General features: G+C 39.7%; 1 pseudogene; it reads right to left on the reverse strand.

The window, feature by feature from the left end:
• Positions 1–4,530: 4,530 nt before the first annotated feature.
• The window catches only part of LOC102822243, a 4,938-nt pseudogene continuing 2,678 nt past the window's right edge, over positions 4,531–6,790 (reverse strand).

Consider the following 6,790-nt stretch of genomic DNA (forward strand, 5'->3'; position numbering starts at 1 on the left):
ACAATCTCTGTCTCTTTCTATCTGATTTATTTCACTCAGCATAATGTTTTCAAGGTTCATCCATGTCCTACCATATGTCAAAATTTGGTTCTTCTTTGTGGCTGAGTAGCCCTTACACTCTTTCGAAGTGTAATTTTGCAAGATGTTGGAGAAAGTAATTGGATTTGGAGTCTAGCAATCCTAGGATTTTAAATCCAAGTGTTTCCACTTTTCTAATTGTGTGTCTTTGGACAAAGCATTCTCTGAACATCATTTTAATTCCTTTTAAAATGCACACGTGTTGTTGTTATTACGTGCCATTGAGTTGGTTCTGACTCATGGTGACCCTGTGTAGGTTTTCTGAGGAGCAGCTAGTGGATTTAAATTTCCAACTTTGTGGTTTGAAGTCTGGTGGTAATCCTACAGTGCCACACCAGGAGTCCTTTAAAATGTACATAGCAGTACATGTCTCAGGAGGGTTGCAGTGAAAATTGAGTGAGAATACTGGCTCTTCCTTTCTTATGCAAATTAGGATGGCTGATCTTATTCCATTGTGAATTCCCATTTGACCATAAGCAAAAATCTTGTCAGACTCAATGACATGACTTACTATTCTATATTGAAAAACTTTCTTAACAAAACATTAGGGCATTAGGAAGAAGGTAGGGTTATTGGCAAGGGGAAATTTAGCCATAACGAGCTTCCTAAGACTCAGGGACCCAGCGAAAATTGATAAGGAATAGTTGACTTCTGATTGAAAGAGAGAAAAACAAATGATACAATATCACAAGAATTATATACATAAGTCTGGAATTAAGTGAATTCTGGCAGAAAGAATGTAGAATTCAGAGACTCAAGTCTAGCCTAATTGTCAAAAAGGCTTCATCCCAATTCCTAGAGTTTTCTCTACTATTTATTACTTATGGAGAGGGGTTTTAAATCACTGAGCCGATAGAGGGGAAAAAAGGCTGGAAGGACCTGGGCAGGCTTGGAGAGAGGGAGGTCTAACTGCTCTCCCCACCTTGGCCTCCTATCTGTGCCCTCACCCCAGGAAATGGCTTCACTTGCTCTCCCTGTGTGGGTGGTGCCTTCTGAAAGCAGTGACTGATACCAGGCAAAAATGCCCCTGAACCAAGAACTCTCCCTTGTTCAAGTCATTGTTGTTGTTACGTGCCATTTAGTTGGCTGTGACTCATAGCGACCCTGTATTTCTGGTGAATTTAAACCACCGACTGACCTTGTGGTTCCAATCAGCCTTGTGATCTAGTGCTTATCCTGCAGCGTCATAGCAGGACTCCATGTGAGGCAAGCCATTATTTTGGCAAAACTGCTGATGTGCCAATCTGCATTAGGACAGATTTCACTGGGATTGTAAGTAGGAGGAGTTTCTCCAGTTCATCCTGCAGTGGGTGTGGCAGTTATTACTGAGATAACTCAAAACCAAAAACCTGTTGCCTTCCAGACTAAGACCTAATAGACCTAGTAGAACTGCTCCATAGGGTTTCCAAGGCAACAAGCTGCCATATTCTTCTATATTCACCTTAGGGTTAGCAGCTGAGTGTTTTACCCATGAAGCAAGTCAAAAACTTTACACTAAATCAGCATGAAGGTGAGGCCAGTCCTAGTTTGTAGCATAGCCACCTCCCTGAAACTTTGTTCTTTTTGGCTCAGTCCAAATAATTAGGCACTCTTCTGGTGGCACTAAAAAAGAATGACTCTGTGACTTTGTTTTGCAAATTTAGTTTCAGAAGGGAATTGACTTCTGTAGTTGAGTCTGCCTGCCTGCAGGTGACACCAATGTACCATTGCCTTGAACTGACAGCCTAGAGAGGAAAACAAGAATATTTCCTCTTCTATCCCATTCATTTGAGGAACTCCTGCCAAGATGAAACTTCCTGTTGATAAAGTTTCTTCTCTGCTCAAAGCCCTTCAGTGGCTTCCTCCTGTCTGCTGGATAAAGCTCAACTAGCAGAGTTCTTGCAGAGTCCCTGAGTAGTGCGAACAGTTCCAGAGGTGTCATGGAAAGGCCTGGTGATTTATTGCTGAGAAATCAGTCATTGAAAACAATGTGGTGCACAGTCCTTCTGTAACACACTTAGGGTCACCCTGAGTCAGAGTAGAAGTGATGACAACTGGGTTTTTGATTGTGGCTTTGGCTTGAAATGAAGCTAAAATTCATTCTCCTCTGAATAAACAGAAGGATGGGGCAAGCATGAGGCATTTAAACTGGAGTAGAGGGAAGCAGGTGAGTTCAAACAGTGAAAACTGACCAGAGAATAAGGAAGGGCCCCTGCTGTTCCTCTCAGACATAGGTCCCTCCCAACACCAGGTCTCCCAGGGCCGGTGTCCTTGGAAAAAGGTGCTGCAGACAGAGATGGAAGAACTTGCTTTCACAGAGGACATGAGGACAAGGCCGGGGATGAGGTTGGGGGTGGTTGAGGACTTTCTCCTCTATGACTACACAGCATTGCAGGATGACTCCAGGCAGACCACACGCAGCTGTAATGGTGACAAGTAGTTGTTGTTACCTGCCTTCTAGTAGGTTCTGACCGGTAGTGGCCTTGGACAAAGGAATATTAAAGGACTGTATGAATGGAGAACAAACCCTGAGGGCCATCACAAACATTTGAAGAAGATTTTGCACATTCCCACAGAGTTGACCATAAGTTCACAGAGGTGAGCCCATGTGTGTCAGAATAGAACTGCTCCCCATAGGGTTTTCAATGGCTTATTTTAAAAAAGTAGATCATCAGACCTTTTTTCCAAGGTGCCTCTGAGTGGACTCAAACACCCAACTTGTGTGCTAAGAAGGTTGGATTAGTATTGTGGCTGGTATTCCATTAGTACCTACATGTGAACTGCAAGGTCAGCAGTTGAAACTACCATCTGCTCCGCTGGAGAAAGATGAGGCGTTCTGCTCCCGTAAAGATTAACAGCCTCGTAAACCTGTGCAGGGTCGCTATGAGTTGGAACCGACTCCACGGCACATAACAACAACAACAACAAGCTGTAATTCGTCATCCAAATGGGAAAAAATTTTTTTTCTTTTTTTATAATTATAAAAGTTTATTATCTTTTTCTACCATTGCTTTTAGATATGTTTGTCAGATATTCATGCTTGGCTCATCGACAATCACTTTAACTTTTTTGTTTGTTTCATTTCATTTTATTTTTATTTTTGAACTTGTTACTATGAATTGGGTGGTTTACAAAGCAGATCAGTTTTCTATTCAATAACTCATACACATTGTTTCATCCATTGATTGTAATCTGCACAATGTAACATCACTTATCCCATTGCCTCCCTGTTTCCCATTTCCATTCATCTTTTTTTCCTAACCCTTCTGAACTTGTCATTTGGTAAATGCTACCCTTTGACCTCAAATGGTTTATAATTTTAAAGTGTGTGTATCTCCCTATTGCTACCTGCCTAAATTTAATTTTTATCACTGAAATAATTTACCAACACTATAGGAATTAGGAGTTCTTGTGTGGTGCTGTGAGGTTTGTGGTTCAAAACCATTAGCCACTCTTCAGAAACCCTATACAGGGTCACTATGAGTTGGAACCCACTCAAAGGCACACAACAGCAACAACATAGGAATTAAGAAAATGACTAAAGAGACTCTCATCTCTTCAGTGACTGTTTTAGAACTGTAAAAATGTATGGCAAAGGATGAGCAGACCTGGATTTCACAGTCTAAAGACATGAACTCCTGAATCTGTCAACCTGATACTTTCTTAAAATCACTATATTCCTTTTTTTTTTTCTCCACTGCAGCATTATATATTAAAGAGAGAGAAAAAGGAACTCTTAGAAATATTGAAAATATTCAAAATCCATATGTTCGAAATCAATGTCCATTCCACTCAAAATGTATCTGTTGCCAGTCTCTTGTTTCCAGGTGTTCCAGAACAATCTCAAACACATGATTAACTCCAAAACTATTCAACTTTTTAACATCTGTGGAGATGCAAACTTTGCTAAGGCACTCAGAATTTAACAGTTTACACCCAGCCCCTGCCTTCCTCAAATTTATGAAATTATTGGTTTTAGTAAAATCACTATATTCCTTTGAAGTAACTAAATTGAATATAAAATCTGCAAACTAATAGTAGATAATCCTCAAAATAGAGCATTCTGGTAGTCACAGGAGATTTATGAATATCTGCTCCTATAGATAAAGTATGCAATAGGTCAGAAAGATACTGATATGAACATAAAATAATTAAATTGAAAGGACAGAAGGCACATTCTGAAGAGTATAATCCAATACAAGGGAAGGAATGAAGACATACTACTAAAAGAGTAAAATTCCCTAGAAATGCTTATCTTTCTAAACTCTTGAGGCTTAGAAAACAATTAAAAAAAATAAACATACATATTTAAGTCAACCTATGCAAAAACAAAAAGAATGCTTTCTTACAAGTTTAAAGAGCCTTGTGTCAGCTTGAAAAACAAAAAACAGAAATAATAATAAAAAAAACCATATAGTTTTTTCCCTAATTTTTCCTTTTATTCCATTGAAACCAAAAGAAAGCCAGACAACATTAGTGTGGTACAGAGTTCACTGTAGATTCTATGCTATTTTCTTTATCTTGCTTTTCTTTGTCATGGGCTGAATCTAGTTCATTTCTGCTATGATCCTCCTCACTGCAATCACTGTCCAACCCACCTTCACAACTGACAGATTTCTGGTCATGTGAAGAACTTTCCCAGGCTTTGTCTGTGGAAACAGCTCCTTCTCTCTGGGGTAGAATAGTATTTTTACTATATGCTTGTTGCCAGTCTCTTGTTTCCAGGTGTTCCAGAACAATCTCAAACACACGATTAACTCCAAAACTATTCAACTTTTTAACTCCACAAAATTTCCAAGTGGGAGTTGTGTATGTTCAGTTCCACAATCTGATGCTTGCTTATACATGAGTCCCTTGTGATGATCGTGGTTTAGTAATTCTCCAATCACATAGGCCTTCAATTCATCTAATTCCTTCAGTACATTGGGAAAATCTGATGTAAGATGAATCAGGTCTTCTTTCTTTATAGGTTCACTATAGTGCAGTCAAGAAATCAAATAACGTATAGCATTAGGCAAATCTGCTGCATGAGATCTTTTCAAAGTGTTCAAGAGCAAAGATCTCAGCTTGAGGACTAAGGTACACCTGACTCAAGCCATGGTATTTTCAATAACCTCATATGAATGTGAAAGCTGGACAGTGAATAAGTAAGCCCGTAGAAGAATTGATGCTTTTGAATTATGGTGTTGGAGGAGAATATTGAAAGTGCCATGGGCTGCCAAAAGAACAAACAGATGTGTGTTGGAAGAAGTGCAGCCAGAGTGCTCCTTGGAGGCCAGGATGGCCAAACTTCGTCTCTCATACTTTGTATATATCAGGAGGGACTAGTCGTTGGAGAAGGATATCATGTTTGGTAAGGTGGAGGGTCAGAGAAAAAGAGGAAGACCCCAAGCAAGATGGATTGGCAAAGTGGCAGCAACAAAGGGCTCAAGCGTGGCAACAATTGTGAGGCCCAGGATTGGGCAGTGTTTTGTTCTGCTGTGCATAATGTCACTATGAGTCGGTACTGACTCGACACCTAACAACAACAACAACATGGTGCTCTGGTTATCCTTTGTCATTTTAGTCCATTTTTTCTCAGCTGGCCTCCATGGCTGGTCAAGTAAAACTGCACAGGATGCAAACTTGTTGGTTTTCTACATAACATCGTTGAATCTGTTCATGAAGTTTCTTAATGTCTTTTAACATCATCAAGTCATCAAAACTACAGTCAGTGATGAGGCGGAGTGTTCTATAAAAACCATCTCTTCTACAGTTAAGGTGAATCTATTGGTCTTTCCATATAAAGAAGGAAGAATGATGAGAATTGAAGATACTAGGAATCAATTAGTCCAATGGACTAATGGAACATGTGAACACCAGTCTCCACGATTTGAGACCAGAAGAACTAGATGGTACCCAGCTATCGCTATCAACTGCTTTGAAAGGGATCACATTAGAAGGTCCTGGACAGAGAAGCATAATATGTAGAACATAACTCAAAATTATTAAAAAGAAAAAAAAGAAGAAGACTAGGTTTACTGGTTATAAAGAGACTAGAGGGACCCAAGACTGTGATACTTGACTGCCCTTCAGGTCTGGAAAGGAACACACCTTCTTTTAACCAAGCAATAGATAGGTATATAGGGAGAATAACGATTCACCAAGCACTAGACAGTTAATTGGGGGAACAACAACACTGGTAAGGTATGTTGACTTTGAATGATGGAATAGTCAATCATTTAACATCAAAGGGGAATGGACCCAAGGACAATGGCGAGAAGGGATGGGAAGATTCAGGGAATGGAAATAGAAGCCACAGGGAAGCAGCAGAATGACTGTTGTTCCATGGAGGGGATTGCAATCATTGAGATGAAACAAAGTATATTATTTGTTGAATGTAAAACTGATGAAACTGTAAACCTTCACTCAAGTCACAATAAAAGGTTAAAAGGAAAAAAAAAATGCATCTATTGGTCTCTTCCATGTGCGGAAGAAATAAAAGTGATAAGAATTAAAGAGGCTTGGAAACAATTAGTCTAATGGACTAATAGAACACGTGAACATCAGTCTCCATGAAGAAGTAGAGGGTATCCTGCTACCACTATCAACTGTCCTGAAAGGGATCACATTAGAGGAGCGCTAGTAGTTTAGTGTTTACAAGTTGGGCTGCTAATCTCAAAGTCAGCAGTTCAAAACTACCAGTTATTCCACAGGAGAAAGATGAGGCTTTCTGCTCCTGTAAAGATTTACA

This window comes from Chrysochloris asiatica, unplaced genomic scaffold, assembly GCF_000296735.1.
Source record: "Chrysochloris asiatica unplaced genomic scaffold, ChrAsi1.0 scaffold00165, whole genome shotgun sequence".
Taxonomy (NCBI): domain Eukaryota; kingdom Metazoa; phylum Chordata; class Mammalia; order Afrosoricida; family Chrysochloridae; genus Chrysochloris; species Chrysochloris asiatica.